At 38.6% G+C, this 22200-nt stretch overlaps 1 protein-coding gene across 2 annotated transcripts in view; it reads left to right on the top strand.

The window, feature by feature from the left end:
- Nucleotides 1–2248: 2248 nt before the first annotated feature.
- The window catches only part of LOC114643119 (tumor necrosis factor receptor superfamily member 14-like), a 203729-nt gene continuing 183777 nt past the window's right edge, over nucleotides 2249–22200 (top strand). For both annotated transcript variants that reach the window (XM_051930532.1, XM_051930535.1), the window contains exon 1: nucleotides 2249–2348. The gene's annotated coding sequence lies outside the window, so the exon portion shown is untranslated. The remainder of the gene's footprint in view (nucleotides 2349–22200) is intronic.

Below are 22200 nucleotides of genomic sequence, written 5' to 3'. Positions count from 1 at the left end.
AACCTCAGAAGAGATAACCTTAACAATAAGCCAAAGCTTCATTGATTGCCCAAAATGGTGGTGTACAGAACAGGTGTTACGTGGGCATCCCCTTGGCCTGGCCCAGCCACTCAGGTTCTCAACAGTGAGGATCCTGTGAGCCGGATCACCCTCAGGGAATCGCACCACATGGCCGTAGTGCTGTAACTGACGCTCCCTCACAATGCAGGTAATGTGCCTCATTCGGGACTCCATGAGCAACCGCTCATTCGACACAAAGTCAAACCAGCAGTACCCAAGGATTCTCTGAAGAGACACGGTACCAAAGGAGTCCAGTTTTCATCTTGGGTCAATGGATAGAGTCCATGTCTCGCAACCATATTGCAAGACAGAAACAATCAGATCTCTAAAGACTTGGACCTTCGTCCTTTTGCATAGATATCAGAAGCACCACACACCTCTTTCCAGTGACCTCATGGCCCCCATGCTCCTGCAGTCCTTCGACTGACTTCATAGGAAGAGTCACCAAAAAACATGAATGTCGCTGCCGAGGTAAGTAAACCTCTCGACAAGGTCGACACTCCACAGACAGACACACTTTCAATGGCTGTGCCTAAGAGGTCATTAAAGGCCTGGATCTTGGTTTTCATCCAAGACACTCGCAAGCACAGACACTCAGACTCCTCACTCAGTCTCTCGAACACTGATCACAGCCTCCATTGACTCTGTGAAGATCACAGCATCGTCAGCAAAGTCAAGATCAGTGAATCTTTCTATACCAACAGATGCACCACAGCTGCTGGACGCACAACACAACCTTGCCTAATACCCAGTCCATGCAAGCATTTAACAAGAGTAGGAGCAAGAACACACCCCTGACGAACCAACTGGGCAAAACGCTGAGGTTATACCTACACTAAGTGCCAGGATGCAGTCAATGGTAGACTTCTTAGGCATAAAACCAGACTGCTCAGGTCTCTGGTAGGTGAGCAAGTGATCACAGATCCTATTGAGGATGACCCTAGCAAGGACCTTACCTGGCACTGAGATCACTGTTATCCCCCTGTAGTTGCTGCAGTTCAGGCAATCACCCATCCTTTTCCAGACAGGGACAACAAGTCCCGTTTTACAGTCAGTTGGGATGATGCCCATCTCCCAAATGGAAGCAAAGATTGCTTGCAATGCCAGGAAGACAGCCTTACTACCAGCCTGGACAAGTTCACCCCGGATACTACAGATCCCTGTAGCCTTCCCTACCCTCAGCTTCTTCACCACCTGTACAACCTCAGTAAGACTGGGTGGTTCACAGATAATTGGAGGATCAGCCTTAGAAATGGTGGACGCATAGATAACCTTCGGCTAGGACGTTGGATACTTTTAAATTGTCCTGTGTCCAGATAAGACAAATGTGGACTATATTGCCATTAAATATGAAGCTTTTTGTTTCACAAAATAAATGAAACTGCATTCCAACCAATTATTGACAGAGGAATTATAATAGTTTAAGGCAGATCTGAAGTCTAATGACCAAGACATCTTCAGATCTTTGAGGGAGCAATGAAATCTAGATTGTATCAGCAGAATCTACAGGAGAATGTCTGAGAATCTATTTGTAATGCCATTAATATAATCAATAATCAGTATGTCACTTTGATTCATGTTTTTAATGGTTATGTATATGCAGTTTTATCCTATTTTTCTATGCTTACACATACATTTAGCTCACATACAAAATACAAAAAGAGCAGCTGTACGTCATACCGCTCAATGGTTCTGTATAAATGGTTTCACATCTGAGTGTTGTCTAATTGGCATTCATTGAATTATCCAACTTTTGGACGTTTTCTCCAAACCATGATACCTAGAGATAGCTGATGAAGCCAAGAATTTACCAACACACAAGAATCCTATCTATGTTCCTGTTGTACCAAAGACTCCTGTTCTAGTGATGGGCTATCTTACTGTACCTTAACACCTGTTTGTTTTAGGAAGTTAAAGTAGCATTAAAAGTCAAGCGAAGTGTTTTTTCCTCTAATGTTCATTTTTGCAGTTTCTGTAGAAGAGTTATGCGAAGGCTGTAAGATAAAAGACCCTCATTCAGCGTGCGCCCTCTGCAAAATACAAATATGATTAGTGGAAACTTAACAAAATGTGGGTTATGCAGAATGACAACACAACGATAAAAGCAAACCTGCAAAAGAAAGACTGAGTCAGTAAAAAACATGTTTGGAATGACTGAGTCTGTTTTGTGAACCTAAACAAAATGGAAATATGATATTTTGATCTGAAGAGAATAGTTGACTCATATAAGTGCCAAAATTTTGAATGAGTTTCAGTATCTCAAAGCTTATCAGGAAGACTAAGAACTGGTAAGAAGGAGCGTATTTTCAAAGGTTGCACTGGTTTTGTGACCAGGATTAACCAAGGAGAGGTTGTGAGACGCACCTTATTATTGAAATGTAACAAACTTCTTGTGAAAAAGAGAAACTCTAGTACAACGGAAGCTCAACTAGTTGCTACAGCTGATGCTTAGCTGAGTAATAAAATTACAAAGCAGTAAAGACAGGTCCAAACTTGCCCTTAATGACCTCAGTGAGTATGCACTGTGAAAGAGAAGTCAATTAGAACAACAAAATGAAAGAACTCCAATCTTGTTTCTAGTATTTTTATTCCTGATGCATACAGATATGGGGAATTTTACCAAGGCATGGCCCTCTATTAACGTACCTGACAGTGAAGCTCACATTGAGCAGGTTCATCAGGGTAAGAGGTTTCATTTAAACAGCTAGTCAAAAGGTCAGTGCAGTCAAGCTATTTCTAATACATATTCAACTATCTCAATCATAATTTCATTTTTATCCATCATTGAACACTACTATAAATAGCTGGTCAGCAGAATTCTAGAGCCTATCAAATGTTACTGGAAAAAGTGCATGTCTGCAATGTGGACCTTATGAATAATTATATAATTGCTGTAGATAACTCTATACTCTATACATCAACGGGGACCTGGTGGAGAGGGTCACCTCCTTTAACTTCCTAGGACAGCAAACTTTTTTTTTTCTCCAGTGATGAGAGAAATTGCTTTAGTGAATAATAATTTCTTGTCCCTTATTTATTTATGTATTGTATTATTTGTCATAGGATGTGTGCTTTTTATATTATTTGTTCAGTGTTCTTTGATGTACATGTACTGTTTGCAGTTGTAGCTTTTATAATTTCATTGTACTGCTACAATGACAACAAAGGCTACCTTCCTAGACTGTTTGAGAGCACAGTAAGTCACTGCAAGTTAAGGGGACTACCAGGTCTTTCTCCCAAAGGAGGTTTGGCAAAGGGAAACCATGATTGACTGGGTTTATGGCAATGGAAAATGGTCAAAGTAAAACGACATCATGGCAAAAGGGGTGTCAAAGGGTGGGGATCTGTTGTAAAACAACAGCAGCCACCCCTTTGAAGGAGGCGGCAGCAAATCAGAGAAGTTTGAGAGATCTGTAGCTCATTTCTACATTAGTTTCCTCTGCAACCGGAGCTGAATAAATGTACAGTGTAACAGGAACTTCTGTAATTAGTGTTCAGTAGATCAGGACGACATATCAAGGGCCAACTGTGGCCTGCAAAAATTTTTTATTGCCTAGTGTTCATGTCGTTTCTTCCTTGTCTTTCTCCATAACAGCAAAATTGCTGTGTTCATTTGAGGTCATTATCTAGGTCTCTATGATTTCCGGAATGTGGAAAACAGGGACAGAATCATGGAATTAACGCATAAAAATGTATTTTAGATTTAAAATCGGAAATGTGTGGAATTTAGAGACTGAAGGGGTGACCGTTACAAAACTTCCAAATGTATTAAACATTTCAGTAATCTGTAGTTCTTTCATTCACATACTATTTTCTAGTTTGTTGTTTTTCATGTGAACGCAATTCTTTGTAGAAATTCAGGTATACCTCTATCTGTTTGTGCATGTGTTTCCTGTATGTTTTCTCATTAAAGGCAGGAGTCAGCTAGCTGCATGAAACAGAAATGTTGAAGCGAGCAGTATCAGATACCCCAACTATGTCCAAAAAACTAAGAATCACGAAGTTAACTGTGAAATTGAGGACATAACAATATCCAAGCGACTTTTACGAATCTGGACAACAACTTTTCTGTAAGGTTTGCCAGCACATGAAAATATACTTGCAATGACCACGCCAAATCTAAAACCCAACTCAAGAACAAGGAGAAGTTAAAATCAATAAGTGTTCCCTTTCAGTTAACAATAAAGGAAACAACTAAATCATCAGATGAAAGATGACAGTTTGTAGAGGACTTTGTGGCCATGCGGAGTCAGACACACCGCTCAAACAAATTACAAAGATGCGTCCTCTTTATTAAGTATTGTAAACAGGGAGGCACGCTGGCAGAAAACGAGAGCAGTCTCCATAAAAGTCATTTGCCCAGTGTCTTTGAACAACATATGAACACTGTTCTTTGAAAGATTCGTGGCAAGAAAATTTGTGTTTTAGTTGAAACTACAGATAGCTGAGATCACATATTTCTCAACATAGTGATAGGTGAGTAAACATTTGGCTGTATGGTAATTCTTTTATGTAGGCAGTTCTAATTGTACAGGATTTATTTACTGCAAATCATTTAACCAATTAAATTATATTTAACTGGTGTTAACAGTCTTTCCCGTAGAAGAAAGTTATTAGTGAATGGCACTGGTTATTAACGGGTTCCCTTCTGAAAATGAATGATGTTTCTGGATTTAATAAATGTTTAGCATCACGGTGACGAGGCATGCAAGGTCACATTTTACTTGATCTGATAAACTTGGCACCTACAAACATAAGCAAAAGAGCAGGCTCCTCAGATGCAACAAGCCCATAAAAGTGAGTCTCTTTTTCTTTTTTTCTGTTTAATTAGCTTTTGCTTTGTAATTAATTATTCTAAGATAGTGGATGAAGCTACAGATGTATAGTTTTTTAAGCTACATATAGTATGTAATGATGTATGTTTTGAGTCTGTAAACATTTAAGGTTTAAGAATCATTAGAAATAATTTGGATAATTACAATTACAGGTACTGAAGACCAGTACTTTCTGGCAGATGTTATCTTTATGGAGAACTGCAACTTTTCCACCTTTTCACAGGCTTTACTTCAGTCCCTTCACAACAACCAGTTGAATCTTAATGACATTTTAGCAGTGATTACAGACAATGCATCATACTGTCTGAAAGCATACCAGGAAGTTTTAAAAGGGGTTATGCCTAACAGTGTGCATTCAACCTGCTTGTGTCATGTCATCAGTTTGGTGGGAGAGACCTAGTAGCACTATAAATACTTCAGTGAGGCTGCTTCACTAATGATTTGTGTTTAAGTCTGCCTTCTTTATAGGAAACCTGTCAGGAAAAGGAGAAGGGTAACCTTCTTGTTACAGAAAGAGACTGTGCTGGCAGGAAACACCAGGTGGAATAGCTGGTTTGAATCAGTATGGTACCATGCACATATTTACCCCTTCAAAGAGTTCTTTCTGGCTGAGAACACATAGCTCAGGCTGTAGCAAATATCCTAAAGCTGATTGAAACTGAGGAAAAAAAATGGAGACCCTAAAAGTTAAGTTAACCTTCATCTCAGAAGGATGCATCAAACTAGTCACAGCTCTTACAATTCTAGAGGGCACTCACTGTCCTACTGCAGTCTCAGATTATAATATCATGGAGGATCTGTGCTCTAACCTGATGTATGAAACTGCAAAAACCTATAGCTTTGGTGCCAAAACTGATGAGTTGTTGAATCAGATGGGCATGCGACAGAGGAGAGAAGTGCTTGACCATCTGCATGATGCATTCCAACTGGCCTTTGCTAAGTTTTCAAAACATTGGGATGTCCATCCTGCAAAGGAGGTTATATAAGCTGGACAGAGTGTTTGATCCCAGGCAGGCCCCTGCTATAAAAAAACACATTGAAGGATACACAGAACTGAAACTTCTGATAAACACTTCAGTAGAGCTAAGTGAAGAATGAATGGTTTATTTACAATGTGCTTCAAATGAGGGTCTCTCTTCTTCTGAGAAGTTGGGTGATTACTGGAAGTGTGCAAGGCAGCATTTTCCAATGGTTTCTAAGGGTGACAGACATAGCATTGCCCCACATATACTTCACATTCAGCTCAGTTGACTGTGAGAGGAGCTTTAGTAAATATAAGACTCCCCTCACAGACAAAACAGAGTTACTCAGTGAGCTAAACACCAAGCACATCACAATCATGTACTTCAATGGGATATGTGACAGGGATGGAAATAAACCAAATTAGCACAGCTCCAAGTTAAAACAAATTGTACTGATTAAGAGCGTTAAAATATAATGACTGTTTGCTGAATTCTGATGTTTAAATGTAAGAATTACATTTTTAATTTTAGTTATAATATATATATGTATTTTTTCAATTATGCCTCGAACTTTTATTTATTCATTAGTTTATGCCCTGAACTTCTAGCCATTACGTTTAGTTACAATAAGGTATAGCTGTGCTAGTGTGCTGTTTCATTAAAAGGAATGTAAATTGCCATTTCATTACTGTTTGTTTTGTTGTCACTGTTGCTACTTTCTTACGGTAAAAAAAATGGTAAAACCCCAAAAATCTGAATTAAGGAAAAGTAAAGAGGTGAAAACCAAAAATTAGAAAAAAATAAAACAGAATTTGTGAAAAAATAATACAGATTCCATATTATTTTTTCACAAACTCTGTTTTATTTTTTCCCACAAGTTACACTTGAAAAGTGCATTTAGTACAACATACAACGTACAGAGGGTTGCGGTATAAGATACAGGTGATTCACCTAGTAAATTCATCTAATTAAGTTTGTCATTAGGCTAAGTGCACATGGTCAAAGAAAACAATGATCAATGCAGACCTTCAGAAATTTAAAGAAAAATGGCCAGAAGAATACTTTTGTGTTCACTGAAAAGAAAAAGTAATTTGACTGTTCTACCATGAAACTATTGGTATTTCATTTTGAAATGAAGCATGAGGCAAAGTTTTCAGGATACTATGGAGGTGGGAGGAGGATACAACACAAACAACTAAAAAATCACTTTCAGTACAACAATCCCTATTTAGAAGAAAATATCAAGCGTCACAACTCAATGTTCTAAAATATCATGATAGAAATCAGATCTTGCTTGCTTTGCTTTTGCCATTTTTGCAGTTTTGACAGTAGATTCTGCATTGATATTGCTTTTGGATAAACATGTGATGATGTGGCATGCTCAAAATTCAAGCCCTTGCTGAATTGCTTGTAGTGTTTAAAATTTGCACGCTGCACAATTTCCTAACTAGATCTTTAGAGTTTTGTGCATACCTTAACAGTACACACATTCTCCAGCTCTACAAAAACAGCCATCATTACTGAAGTGTGATTAGTGAATTCTGTCCATAATTTCTGATCTCAGTCATGTGGAATTACTGCACGTTTTCTCCTGAATATTACACCATGCTGTACACAGAGTTCCAAATAACGATCTATTATTTCCAGTGTAAAACTCCACTTCAGTCCCAGATAATCAATCAAGGCAGGAGCTGTGAGAAGGTCGTGCACGTTCTAAGTCGGTGGGGGGGGGGGAAATGGGGGGATGGAATACCTGGCTGCTTGCAGCTTGTGTTTATCAGCACATTTAGATGACAAAAGACGCTGGCGGAGAGGTGCGAATAGATTTAAGAAGTGATTTAAGGTGGGCTGGATCTACGAGTTTTTTCGTAGGCTCTGGTAATTCTGGTGTTAAGTGAGACATCTTAGATGTAAAAAATGAATATACCTCTCCAGGCTTTGATTCATTTAGCAAGAGAGAGCAACAATGTATAGTCAAGATCTTTTGATAAGATAGCGACATGACCGGGTATTATATTTATAGTTTGAGATACACAGAGTGAAGAGAAAAGGAGATGATCTTCATGCTAGTTTGCAGATTGCTGTGTCCAACTTTACCTCAGATATTGGTCGCTTAGCTGCTGAGATGCAAGCACACAAATTTCACTACCAATGTTGTGACGGATCCAGCTCTATGGAAGGAGTTGAATTTTATTACTGGCTCTTGGGGTAAAAAGTTTCCTGACCAGTGGTGTAGATAATTTAATACTTACACCTTTGCCTGAATGCCATTTTCTACTGCTTATTCGCTGAGCATTACTTCCTGACATGATTTCAGAATTTTTGTGAACTTTAGTTGTAAATGGCTTGTTGGTTCATTGTTCTTAACCTATATTGTTTTGACTTTTTAAATATCTGGCAGAGAGGAAATAATAGGAATGATGATGCACTGTTACAGAGGTGTGCCATTTGACTTCAAGCAAGGAGGATAATCTCTGCAGAAAAACAGAACACTCATTAACATGAAGTTTGAATATGTGACAGAACCAAAAACATCTCAACATTCTTAAGAGACCCTTGCATGGGCTGTCTAACATCAGTATTCTGCAGGAGTACCCTAGTAAAGATCACCATCCCCTCTGATTTTACACAATTGTTGAGTACTGTTGTATAATATTAAGCCAAAGTTGCACACATTAAATACTCTACTACCAAATAACTTACTGTGACATAAACAAAGTTTCCAACAAGAAGGAATGTAATGTGCCTTACACAAAACACATCTTAACAACTCTCCATTTATGAGTCTTTTTGAATTGTAATAATAAATTATGCTCGTGGATTTGAAGGTGCAATTGCTGAAATGTCTTTGAAGTGACAGAAATATTTAGATAAAAACTGAATTAATCCTTTATTGTAATGTTCTTCCTAGTATTTCTTGCACTTCTGGTAGCCACATCTGCTATCTTTCCAATATTTAAAATGTTCCTGTCTCACTGTCACTTTCTGTTAATGAAGCAGTTTGTCTGAACTGTCTACCAGGGTCTTTAGAATAGTGACTGTATTTAATGTTGCAGTTGTGGGAAGAGATGGAACTAAGGTTCATCTTCTGGGTCACTGGCTTTATGCTATGGAGGAATAAAGCTGTTTATTTATACTTTCACTGTCATGCTCAGTGCCATCTTGTGTTCATTTAAGTAAATTCTCAGAAAGGCAACATGATGACAAGATTCATGACACATTGCTGTAAACTATATGTAAGGACCTTTAATTGTTCATTTTTTTCTTCATTACACTATATCTAAATTTCTCCTTGGAACAAGTACTATCTATGTATCTACCATCACTGTTAGTTGTTTATACCTTCAAAGTGTCAGATCCTTTACGTTCTGCAAGCTACGAGGTGAGGCCTCCATGGATCGGACTTGTTTTTGTACTGCATCCTGCAAATTCTCTATCGGATTGAGATCTGGGGAATTTGGAGGCCAAGCCAAAATACTTTTTGACATGTTCCTCAAACCATTCCTGAACAGTTTTTGCATTGTGGGAGTGCACATTATCCTGCTGGAAGAGGCCACTGATGTTAAGGGATACTGTTGCCATAAAAAGGTGTATGTGGTATGCAACAATCTTTAAGTAGGTGTTATGTTTCAAAGTAACATGCATAGGAATGCCAGGACCCAAACTTTCCTAGCAGAACATTACCCAGAGTCCACACTGTCTCTGCTGGCTTGTCTTCTAACCATAGGGCATTCTGCTACCTCCTCTTCCCCAGGTAAACAACTCAAACCCAGCCATCCACATCATCTAAAAGAATGTGACTTTTAGATGTGACTCATCAGACCAGGCCACCTTCTTCCATTGCTCGATTGTCCGGTTCTGATGTTCACATGGCCATTGTAGGCACTTTCGAGGGTGGAAACACTTCACTGACCAGTCTGTGCCTATGCAGCCCCATACGCAGCAAGCTGCAATGCATTCCGTGTTCTGACACCTTTCTCTCAAGATCAGCATTACATTTTTGAGCAATTTGTGCTACAGCAGCTCTTCTATGGGGCTGGACCAGACGGGCTGTCCTTCACTCCCCATGCACACTACTGACCCCTGTCATCCTGTCGCTGGTTCACTGGTTGTTCTTCCTTGGACCACTGTTGGTAGGTACTAACTTCTGCATATTAGGAATACCCCCACAAGACCTGGTGTTTTAGAGATGCTCTGGTCCAATAAAAATAATAAAACCTTGAATGCGAGTCTTTAGAGGTTACTTCAGTCTCTTTGTTGCATAGGTAGAGTCATTTATGAGGTCATCATACAACAGCTTCTGTGTAAGGTCTGAGCTGATGAGGTTGACAGAGAAGCTGCTTATATATTCTTGTGCCATGGATGACCTCAAGTATGTCTGGATGAGCTGAAGTTTTAAAAACTTTGCTTAGCAGATGCACCTGTAACTGGGAATATTGCTGCAATCCAGAGGGAAATCCATAGATTTCGACTTTTAAATGTATTTAATGGAAATGATGTATCAATGGATTTGTTTACTTTATAAATAAAGGCCAAAGTAATAATAATAAAATAATAATAATGGCCCAGGGTATCAAAATGCTGTTATATTTTGTTACTCAATATAGTCAACAATATCATTTATGACAACAAAAACGACAATTCGGATACTTCTACTACTACTAATAATATAAAACACTACAACTACTAATACTACTACTAATAAAATAAAAACATCTTCTACTACTAGTGATTGTGCTTAACAAACTTAATACAGTAAATTGAAGGTCAAAATGAAGCTGAAAATGTAGATATTAAAAAAAAGTGAATCTATCACCTATATTTATGAATTTATCTAAATTCATTTTGTTCTTCCAATGACAACAGATAGCAAGAAGTTATTAACCAAATCAATAATGTTAGCTACCAGTAAATTTAACCAACAATCGAAGTAAATCTGAGCTAATTACTCCTTGCTTGCCTGGAGTGTATAGTGTGCCAGGTGACCTGTGTGTTTGTGAAATTTACCAATTTTTCCTTAAAGCAACGCTTAGAGCACTGCGTATGTTGACCAACATTAACAGCCTTTAACATCGTGTAGAGGTCCTGAGGTGTATATGGTGGTAATATATAATCCTCAACCACATGTCAGCTAGGTATTGTAACATAATATCTGTTAACTACACACTTGATATCAAAACTATTACACATAATGCTATTCCATTAGTCTAGTAAACTGCAAGATTTAGCGTAGTGACAACTGATGTCACATTAGCAAACCCAGTAGAAGTTGGTTAATTTTAGATTTCTAAACACACCAGCAATTGCATCATGAGCTGCTTCTTCATGTTTTCTTAAGTTTTTTTTTTTTTTCTCTGTGTGCCTGACAAGTGTTGACTGGAACCTATCTCTGCACTCATGAATGCAAAATGATCACAAGAGGTGACTGTCAACAACATTAATTTGATGATTCATGAAATGGCAATAACCCCAGTAAACTGTAGCTGCAAACATCCAAAGCTCCACTCCATTGAGGAGGTTGTCGCTTTACGTTATATTTCAATGATGCTACAAGATACACCCAGTTATACTATATTTAAGGTTAGGGTTGTGGGAGAGTTTTCTGAATCAAGTCAACTATAACAAATGACAAAAACACACAATCCAATTGCCTTCCAGTAAAGCCTGTTAATCGCGCCTCTCCCCTACTTGATCATTTGATCATGGACCCCACGTACAGCACGTGATGCGAATTCCGGAAGGGGTGTCTGATTAAATCCTACATAAGTGACTGTCCTTAGCTATCAATATTTGGTTGTATCTGCTGTGAAAGAGATGTTTCTACAATAAACTCTCCAAACCTTTAGCAATTATTTTATGTTTTACAATGTTAAGTTGACTATACAGTATGACCAAATCATTTCCACCAAATGTGGAAAAGAGTTTAATTTTCTACTTGACTTCTGTCACTTTTGACCCAAAGGTGGTTCTGACCTGAAGGATATTCTGGCAAAATTGCAGGTGGTGTGCATTTAAAATTAAATAGTTACAGTTGTGTACAGAAATATATCTAATAAAATTAATACTTTTTTTTCTTAGGGTATGTTATATGAAACTCAATTCACAGCATTCCATGAAATTGTAAATTGACAAACAGCTTGAACAGGACACATGAATAAGAAGCATTTTACTACTTATGTACTCACTATGAAAGGTAATGCTTTTATTCTACATAAATTATTATATTCTGCTGTAATTTTATATGGCCACAAAGTAATATTTCTCTAATTTGTTTACTTTGGGACTTGATTACAAATGTTTTAGCTGATGGGCTTATCTGTGTAGAAACAACAGAACTACTATGTAGCCAACTCACTATTTTAGTATGTTAAGGCTATTTTGGGTATCATTTACTAAATTGATTTTTAATGATGACGTCTTTAATTACTGTTTCATTTTCAGATTGGAAAAATATGTTTATTAAAAATAATTACTTTTTAAAAATCAACTATTCAACATCTTTTGAGGAAGTATTCTAAATAAGTTCTTTCATGGGTTAGGTATTTAACAACACGTTTTTGGATTTGTCAGCTGTTAGAGAGGATGATGAGCACACTAAAAAAGTATGAAACATGTGACTTGGGAAAATGAGGTTTCAAAATCCTCTGTGGGACTATTGTTAATTTTTCCTCTGGGTTTGAAGTTAAATTAATGACTTGAAAAAACTAGTATTGTTTATTTGTGTTCATCGAACAGAAATGTTTATTTTGAAAAAAACATTTAGGTATTTCACAACAAAAAATGTTCTGTCAGCTGTTAAGAGGATGATGAGCACACTATAAAAGTATGAAACACCTGACTTGGGAAAACAGGGTGGAAGATCCTCTTTGGATCTTATTTATACCTCTTTATTGTGTTTTTGAATCTCTCTGTATTAACTGTTAAATGTATTGATAATACATTAGTTTAGGTACTGCAAAAATGCATATATTACTCATTCACGTTTATGTAACATAACCTTAACAAACACTTCTTTGGTTCTCCACAACACCTACACACAAAGGATTACTAAAGAGTTTATTCATCTCTACAACATGACTTACTAATAAAACTTCACTTTGGAGTGCTCTGAGGTGGCTTAACTGAGACACATTTCTCTTGCTATTATATATTTATTATAAATCAGGTGAATCCTTCATATTAACAATTAATTTTACTATCAAGTCAAAATGCCACACTGCACAGGTGAAGTTGAGGGCAGCTGGAACCTACCCCGGCAATCATTAGACACAAGGCAGAAACAGTCCGTGAATGGGTTACCAGTCCATCGCAGGGTGAACAAACACACACATTGGCTACTTTAGCAATGCCAGTTCACTGAACCTGTATGTATGTGGACTGTTTGAGGAAACCAAAGTTCCTGGAGAGATCATGCAAACTCCACACAGCTACAATCCTTAGTCTCCTTTACTGCAAAACAGCAATACCACCACTGAGCCACCATGCCGCCCAACATTATTATTATTATTATTATTATTATTAAGTGCTGTTCTGAATATCTTCCAACCATTGCATTTTGGCAAAAATCAAGCCAGTAAGTCCACGGAACTCTGTTTAGACCTGTGCGATCCAACTATAGTAAGACATAGACCATGTCAACGGTATTAAATCAGTAATTCCTCAATAATTGTGAAAAAGAAAATGTTTGGAACCACCAGTTCTCTTATTTGTCTGTATGGCCAAACTGAGTAACTGGTACTTGTCAGGGAGGTGACCAACAAACCAATAGTCAGTCTAACAGCTTCAGAAATCCTCTGCTGAGATGGCATAATCTGTCAGAACGACAACCATCTCAGCATCACTCCATCAATCAGGCATTTATGGTAAAGTGGCTTGAGTGAAGTCATTCTTGAGTAAAAGGCATGAGAGTATTTAAAATATATATATATCACTCACTAGCCGACGCCCGCCGTACCATACAGCTGTGTAAGAATAGGAACGGAAAACGGTGAGAAAGGAATTCAGAAATCAAGAAGAAATAAATACTTCTTGAAAGAAGCAGTGTGCATGTAGAATTTCCGGCCAAGCAGGATTACATGTGAAAGTGATAAATAAATCAAGCTTTCCAAATCTATGTACTATGGCCATGGCATCCTGATAGTTTTGTTGCATGTATCTTGGACTTCCTGGAAATGTGGACGGTAATATGATCATTTTGCCAACACATACGTTATTTTCAGCGTTTGCTTGCAGTGCGTCTGATAGTTCCACACGCAGATCTTGTTGATCTAATCTGAGATAGTTGAGACACACACCTTCTGTTTTAAGTTACGCATCTACGACGTACTGTTGGAATAGTTTGCCACTGGAGTGCAAAATACTATGTATTCCTCATTGCTAATCTGTACACGTAAAATTGGCATTGAGTAAGCCTTATTCACTTGGCGGTTCTTTTATCGGGAACATGTTGTAAATCTTTGAGCCAGCAGATGTCTCCGTAAGGGAATAAAAGTGGGTAAACCATAGGATCGCAATTCATATTATTATTATTATATTGAGGGTGGAAATCTGTTTACAGGAGTTGCCTATGGGATAGATGCAAATGTCCCTTTCAGCAGGCGTTTCGCCATCTTCTCCGACGAAAATCGCTGCAACATCGGTGTGACATGTTGGGGCATGGTATCGTCGTAAATTCTTTCCTTGAAAACCATTCGTACAGATGCTGTTGGATTGGACTGAGCGATTTCATGCATGTGTTTATATGATTTAGCGATGGGGTTGATGGTTCTGAGCATGGAATCTAGCTGGAGAAGTACATTTTCACTGCATGCAGAGTTTGCTTTATTTTGTAAGCGTACTTCAGTAGATTGCGCTGTGTCAAAAACATACAACTGTTTATATCCTGGAGAGGTAGAAGTGTTAGCGTACAGTGGAGAGATTTGGTGATAAATTTGCCCGTGTATTTTAAAACAGTATGGTCCGTGGCCAGGAGGTTGAGTTATCTGTACACCCACTCGACTGTGTTCATGATAATTTTTAGCTTCTGATGTTTTCTGTGTAAGAAGCTGTTGTAAAGACACAGGTGGCTCCCGCAAAGGTGGTAAAGCTACTTTACCGTTGTGGCAGCACCTCGAGTACTTGTTGGATATATTATGCTCAGCAGGCCTGTACAGTGCATGACATGGAAGAGGACGAATAGGAATCGAGAAATGCTGTGTCGGCTGCGTGTGGGCAGGACCGGTTTTGAAGTGGAAGCAGGACTAACCAGAAGAGAAATACAGTATATACAAGATATATATATATATTCCCTGGTCCGATGAGACAAAAATTGACCTCTCTGGACATAACTCCACACACGATGACTGGCAAAGACTAGGCACTGCTCACCACCTGCCTAATGGTGGTGGCAGCACTATGCTACAAGGGTGCTTCTCAGTGGCTGAGACAAGGAGACTGTTCAGAATTGAACAAAGGATGCATGCAGCCAAATACAAAAGAGATCCTTGAACAAAAACTGCTCCAGAGTGCACACAACCTAAGAATGGGGTGACTTGATCTTTCAGCATGACAATAACCTGAAGCATATAGCCAACACAATGCTGGAGTGGCTTAACGACAAATCTCTGGCTCTCCTTGAGTAACCCAGCAAAATCCTAGACTTAAACCCCATAGAACATTTGTGGAGAAACTGGTAGAAAAGCAGTTTACAGATCCTTCCCATATAATCTCATTGAACTTGAGTAGACCTACCAGAAAGAATGGGATAAACTCCCTAAATACAAGTGTGCAAAGCTAGTACAAACATAAGCAAAAGATTCACAGCTCTAATGCCTACCAAATGGGCTACTACAATGTACTGAAATAAGGGTCTGAATACTTATATGCATCCATCCATTTTCCAACCCGCTATATCCTACCTACAGGGTCACGGGGGTCTGCTGGAGCCAATCCCAGCCAACACAGGGCACAAGGCAGGAAACAAACTCCTGGCAGGGCGCCAGCCCACCGCATGAATACTTATATGTAAGAGAGATTTCAGTTTTTGATTTTTGAAACAATTTGCAGGGCTCAAGGATACAAACAGGATATAAATGCACCAAATGCAGATACAAGGCCCTCTAAGTTGAGTCCCCTGTATCCTGTGAGATACTCCCGAGTTTTTTAAAGGCCATGCCTGTCAGACTTACTTGGTTAAGATGGGGAAAAGGGGTCACAGAAAAACCAAAGGTACAAGAAATAAAACACATTGGTTAGCACTGCAACTTTACAGCTCCATGGATCATAGTCAGTTTCCCATCTCAGCCACCACCAAGTTTGCGTTATTTACATGTGCTCACATGCACTTTTCTCCAGGTGATCTTATTTCATCCCATATCCCAAAAGACTTATGTTAGGATAACTGATAATCATAAACGAATGGGGTTATAGGTGTTAGTATAAGTTTGCCCTGTAATATAGACAGGCATTTTATCGAAGGTCTGTGCTTAGTTTACATGAAGCTACCATTACTCATAACGTTAAAGAGCTGCTATCAATCAAAAGCTGACAATAAACAAAAGCTTTTTAGTCTTATGAAAAGATATAAACCAAAAGTCATTATTTTTTTAAGAATTAGAAATCAACCCAAAAGGTACTGTGGTAATATAAATTATATCAAATAGTAAAGTCAACAATTGATATATTATTGAAAAAATAAAAGCAGCAGGAAAATAAAGTATATTGACCATAAAAAAAAAAAAAAAAAAAAAAAAATATATATATATATATATATATAAATATATATAAATAAAAAAAAATATATATATATAAATAAATATAAAAAGAGAACTGCCTACAAGAAAGTGCAAAATACCAATACTTAAGCCAATTTCTAAATACAAATATATGTACAAACCCCATTTCCAGAACAGCTGGGAAATTTTCTAAAATATAATAAAAACAAAAATCTGTGATTTGTTAATTTTCTCAAAACTTTATTTAAATAACAGAAATATAAAGAAAAGATTTTCAATATTTTCACCAAACAACTTAAATGTATTTTGTAAATATAAACAAATTTCGAATTTGAAGCCTGCAACACATTAAAAAAAAACTGAGGCATGTTTACCACTGTGCTGATTCACCTTCCCTTTTTTAATCCTTTGGAAACTGAGGTTACTAATTATTGCAGTTTTGCAAGTGGTTGTTTTCCTGAATAGTTTGTGGTCATCCCAATGACAGCAGTGTCTGACGCCCAGCTCCAGATATACATAAACAATTGCGGTAAGCCTGATCTTCTTCATTTACAAAACATTGTCTGTGACCAATGGTAAAATGTTTCATTTAAGTTACGCGTACAACTCGCGTGAAACCCCAAGATGAGTAGATAGACAGATAAGAGATACTTTATTAATCCCAAGGGGAAATTCAGACCACATCTCTTGGATTTTTGTATACATGTATGAGTTGCATGAAACTCTGCTCCACAATCACAAAGGGTGGTTAGACCCTGGTCCCTGCAAATCATACAAATGTACCTGGAAATGGAAGTGCCGCTGATCTGTGGGCAGAAATTTGGACCACGCTGGTCACTAATAGCAAGGACAGAACAGGATTGCAGTTTGTTCAGTGTGGATTACTTTTTTTTTAAAATATACTTTATTAATCCCAAAGGAAATTACTTGGTTTTTTTGCATACCCCTTGGGGTTAGAGCACAGGGTCAGCCATTGTACAGCGCCCCTGGAGCAATTACAGGTTAAGGGTCTTGCTCAAGGGCCCAGCAGAGTAGCATCTCTTTTGGCAGTGACAGGGATTTGAACTGGCAGCCTTCGGGATACCAGCGCAGATCTTTAGCCTCAGACAAAAGACTGAGTGAGCATTATGCTTTATCCGTATTTAAAAAATCCAATTTTACTTTGGTGCACCTTCAGACTGGAATTAAAATCTTTTAAGATTCCACAAGGCTGAAGTTGGCTACTTACTCGCAATTTAATTTTCAACCTCGTCAGGATTATTGTCGCCTTTCGTATTCCAGTTATACAACAAATCAGTTCCTCTACAGGTTCCAGTAAAATAAATGTATTCTCTAGTGGCAGACAAGAATTAAAACAGCATGAAGTAGTTCAGTTCACAATTAACAGCATGTGAACAGAATGCAGTGAAACTCTTTCTTACATGTCTAATCAACATAAAACATCACCACTGTCTTTTGTGTGCATATACCTCATCTCCCTGTGTTCAAATATGAATGTTTCTTATACACCTATATTGTATTGTTAATTTTTATATCTTAGTTTAAAAAAGTAAATACTTTTTCATACATTTTTATTAAATATATAAATGGCACGTACAAAAACATAAGTGAAAAATTTGGGGTGTTTCTCAAAAAATTATATAATACCAGTAATGACGGAATACACTTGACTTATAGTTTTCAGACTCCTTCTCTGTCCATTTAGCATTCGTTTGCTCAGAGGTTGATGCACTTGCTGCTTCCTGAGCAGCTCTTTTTTTCTCCACCCTAGCAGTCCGCTTCTTCTCTTCTTTCGTCCACATCTTTTCATGTTAAAACTGATTAAGTCAGTGTTTATGTTGCAATTACTTAGTAAGTTTTCTTTAATTTTTCACTTAAGTTGCCTCAAGAAGGATTTAAGATATGAAGAGGTAGGGGAAGTGACTGCGAAGGTGGTAGGAATGAGAACAGCACCATACACATGTGCCGCATGGTGACCCTGCTGGTCACTGCCAAGAGTTGATTCTATAATACAATAAAAATAAAAAGAGGAATAGCCTTGGAGGTCAATCATCACCCCGAAAGTGGATAGTAGACGCCACATAGTATATGTGTACCAAATTTCAGGTTAAACGGTTTGCGAGCTACAGGGGATTTTAAATCCTGGACAGACAAAATGAACAGCCAAGGTAGCAAAGTATATGTAAAGAAGATATATTTTAACATTAAAAGTGAAATGAGGGGGGAAAAAAAGTAAAACTAAAGATAAATACATTTAACTAGAATACAAATACAATGAAAATGGCCAGTGATGGGGCTGTGTTAAAAAGTTACTAGCTCAAGGGTAAAAAGATATTTACAGACATTTGCCTTAGTATTTGAAAAAATGTCAGCCTAGGTTTTGAACACAATAAAAGAGAATCACTGAAATTGCCAAAAATGGGGTAAAGCTAATTTAGATTTATGAATAATAAAATTGTGCAATGAAAAAAGATTTTAAGACTTAAGAGTTATTATCCAGAAATCTATATATATAATTCACTAAGCCGCCGACAAGTAAGACACCCATGGCACACACAGGATGGAGCCACGCCCACCAACTCTAAGACCATTGGATACGATGACAACTCGCAGAGCCACGCCCACCAACTTTGGACGTGACAACTCAGAAAACACGGTGTCATTTATGTTCGTCTGTGCTAGAGTCCACATGCACCTCTGAGCCACGTTGACTGTTCATAGAAGCATGTTTCTTGCAGATGTGAATCGCTGTATGCAGCGTGTAAAACAGTTTGCGACGGGTATCCCATGGGATCCTTAAAACAATCCTTTAAAACTGAGGTTAAAACACAATAAAGGAAGCAGTCTTTAAAAACCAATAAGCCCTGTGCCTCTTTTTTCATTAGCATCTCACCTGCTTCACCGATGCAGGCCCCGCAACAGTCGAGACGCTCTCTCAGCAGCTGACCTTCTCTGCGCCTGACTCCACTACTGTCAGTCGCCTGATTAAAAATGGCCTTTTGAAGGGAAGCTATGGACCCGCTATACCACAGGAACACATTGTCTTCGAGCCTGCTCTCGCTCACTCTAACGTACCGGCTTTCTCTCTCTCCTCACTCGCTCGCACACTGCACAAGGGAGAAATGCCTGCAGCACGACTCCACCCGGAAACCTTTCAGCCACACTTCCACGCCCCTCGCTACACTGTGAGCGTGGTGATTATTTATTTAAAAATGGCCTTTTGAAGGGGAGCTGTAGACCCACTATACTACAGGAACACCTGTGACATTGCCTTCACATTGTTTTTCTTTTCTTTCTGATCCCATCGAGCACATCAGACACCCAGGCAAACAACTGTGAATAACCAATAGCTGCAACTACTTTGCCCGCCCCAACTCCTCACCTGAGTCGGTTTCGTTTGTGTTCAGCAGTGTTTCCCAAACTCAGTCCTGGTGAACCCCTGTGGCTGCAGGGTTTTGTTCCAACCAGATTCCTAATCATTAATGGCGGTGAAACTCATCCGGGATAAGTCGGTTTTTCAAATGCAGCCGTGTAGCAGATTAGCTGGATGTAATAATCCGAGATGAATGCACGCCCCCGCGCTGAGTGAAAAGCCAATGTATATTGAGTCTAGAAAACATGATCAGCAAGTCTTTGATAGGCTGCAAGAAAATGATGAAAGAACAGGCGCATTTTTTTCACACGAAGACAATTTCCTGTTAGATTGGCCTTTGCGATGACTTTAACATTTGCGATGACAATAAGGCACAGGGCCGAACTTTCAAAAAGATATGCATGTATCTGCCAAAACCAGTGTTCAGTCACGGAAAATTGTATGTTGCTCTCTCTAGAGTTCCATCTTTTCATTCACTTACTGGTATGCCTGCAGGAACACGTGCAGCAAGCGAGCGAGAGAGAGCGAGCGACACACACACACATACAGGCGCGTGAGAGAGAGAGCGCTGGACACATAAGAATAATAATACTTCATTACATTGATATACCGGTGTTTTCAGCATTCAAAGCACTATCCACACAGGGAGGAACCGGGAAGCAAACCCAAAATCTTCCAAAGTCTCCTTACTGCAAAGCAGCAACACTACCACTGCGCTACAAGGCAGTTGAAGAATGCACCGGGCTCGATTTTGTTTTCACTTCTGTTTACAGCGATCGGGTCGTAGCGTGCATTATTGCAATGTTACTTTTCTTGGTGGCTTATTACATTACGAATGTTTCACATGTTCATTTTTTTACCTGTGCTTAAAAGACATTAAAAAAAGTGTTTCTCAACTGTGACTCCAGAGCATCTCAGTACGCAAGCTATATTAAGCGTCATCAACGAAGACTCACTACACCTTAATGAACAAGTGCTGAAACTTATCCCTACCGACGAAGTAACTTTCACCAGCGTGGCCTCCATTGTCACAGACGATCCCACTTTCAGTCACGGACAATTGTATGTTGCTCTCTCCAGAGGTCCATCTTTTCATTCACTCACAGTGGTATCCACAAACCCACCCTATTTGGACAACTGTGTCATTCAGGAAGTGTTCACCCATCAATACATAATAATGCGGCGTATGCTACACCGCGGGTTGGCTAGTATGCAATAAAAATCTTGCTATATCTAAACTAGTATTTTTTCCTTAATCAGTCCCTTGAAATCTGTTCACAAATAACATTTCTATAACAGCTTTTCTTGCAAGTGTAGCTCAAATCTATACTAATAAAAGGCAAAGCCCTCACTGACTCACTGACTGACTGACTGACTGACTCACTCATCACTAATTCTCCAACTTCCCGTGTAGGTAGAAGTCTGAAATTTGGCAGGCTCATTCCTTACAGCTTACTTACAAAAGTTAGGCAGGTTTTATTTCGAAATTCTACGCGTAATGGTCATAACTGGAACCTGTTTGACTGACTCATTCATCACTAATTCTCCAACTTCCCGTGTAGGTAGAAGGCTGAAATTTGGCAGACTCATTCCTTACAGCTTACTTACAAAAGTTAGGCAGGTTTCATTTCGAAATTCTACGTGTAATGGTCATAACTGGAACCTGTTTTTTGTCCATATACTCTAATGGAGGAGGCGGAGTCACGTATCGCGTCATCACGTATTACGCCTCCTACGTAATCACGTGAACTGAAAACGAGGAAGAGATTTACAGCACAAGTCAAACGCGGGAACGAAGGTAAATGACGTTAATTGTTGACTGTCTTTTAATACTGTGTAAGCATACATATTAACACATGTGCAATTAAACGTGTGCATTTACGGGCTGATTTCTCAGGCTTAAAAGCTCGCCTTTTACTAAAAAGGTAAATGCAAAACTATTTTCAATCAGTTTATTGAAATGCTCCCGTTAAGGATTGCAATAACATATTCGCGAGATAAAAGAACGAAGTAGGGGGAAATGGAGGAAGAGCCGCGAACAGCTAACAGCAAAAAATTAATTAAACAATTGACAACGGAGCGAGTTAAGCATTCAAGCATGTTCATAAGGGAAAGAAAGCACGGTGTAAAACGTAAGTTTAAATTAAGTTTATAGAAACGCTCCTGCTGCGGATTGCAATAACATATTCGCGAGATAAAACTTTAATGACAACACACGAGGTATAAACGAACCACACGCCGTGGCGCAACGTTAGGGG

This window comes from Erpetoichthys calabaricus, chromosome 8, assembly GCF_900747795.2.
Source record: "Erpetoichthys calabaricus chromosome 8, fErpCal1.3, whole genome shotgun sequence".
Taxonomy (NCBI): Eukaryota; Metazoa; Chordata; class Cladistia; order Polypteriformes; family Polypteridae; genus Erpetoichthys; species Erpetoichthys calabaricus.
Note: the sequence above shows the minus strand (reverse complement) of the source record. Positions and strands in the feature narration are given on the sequence as shown.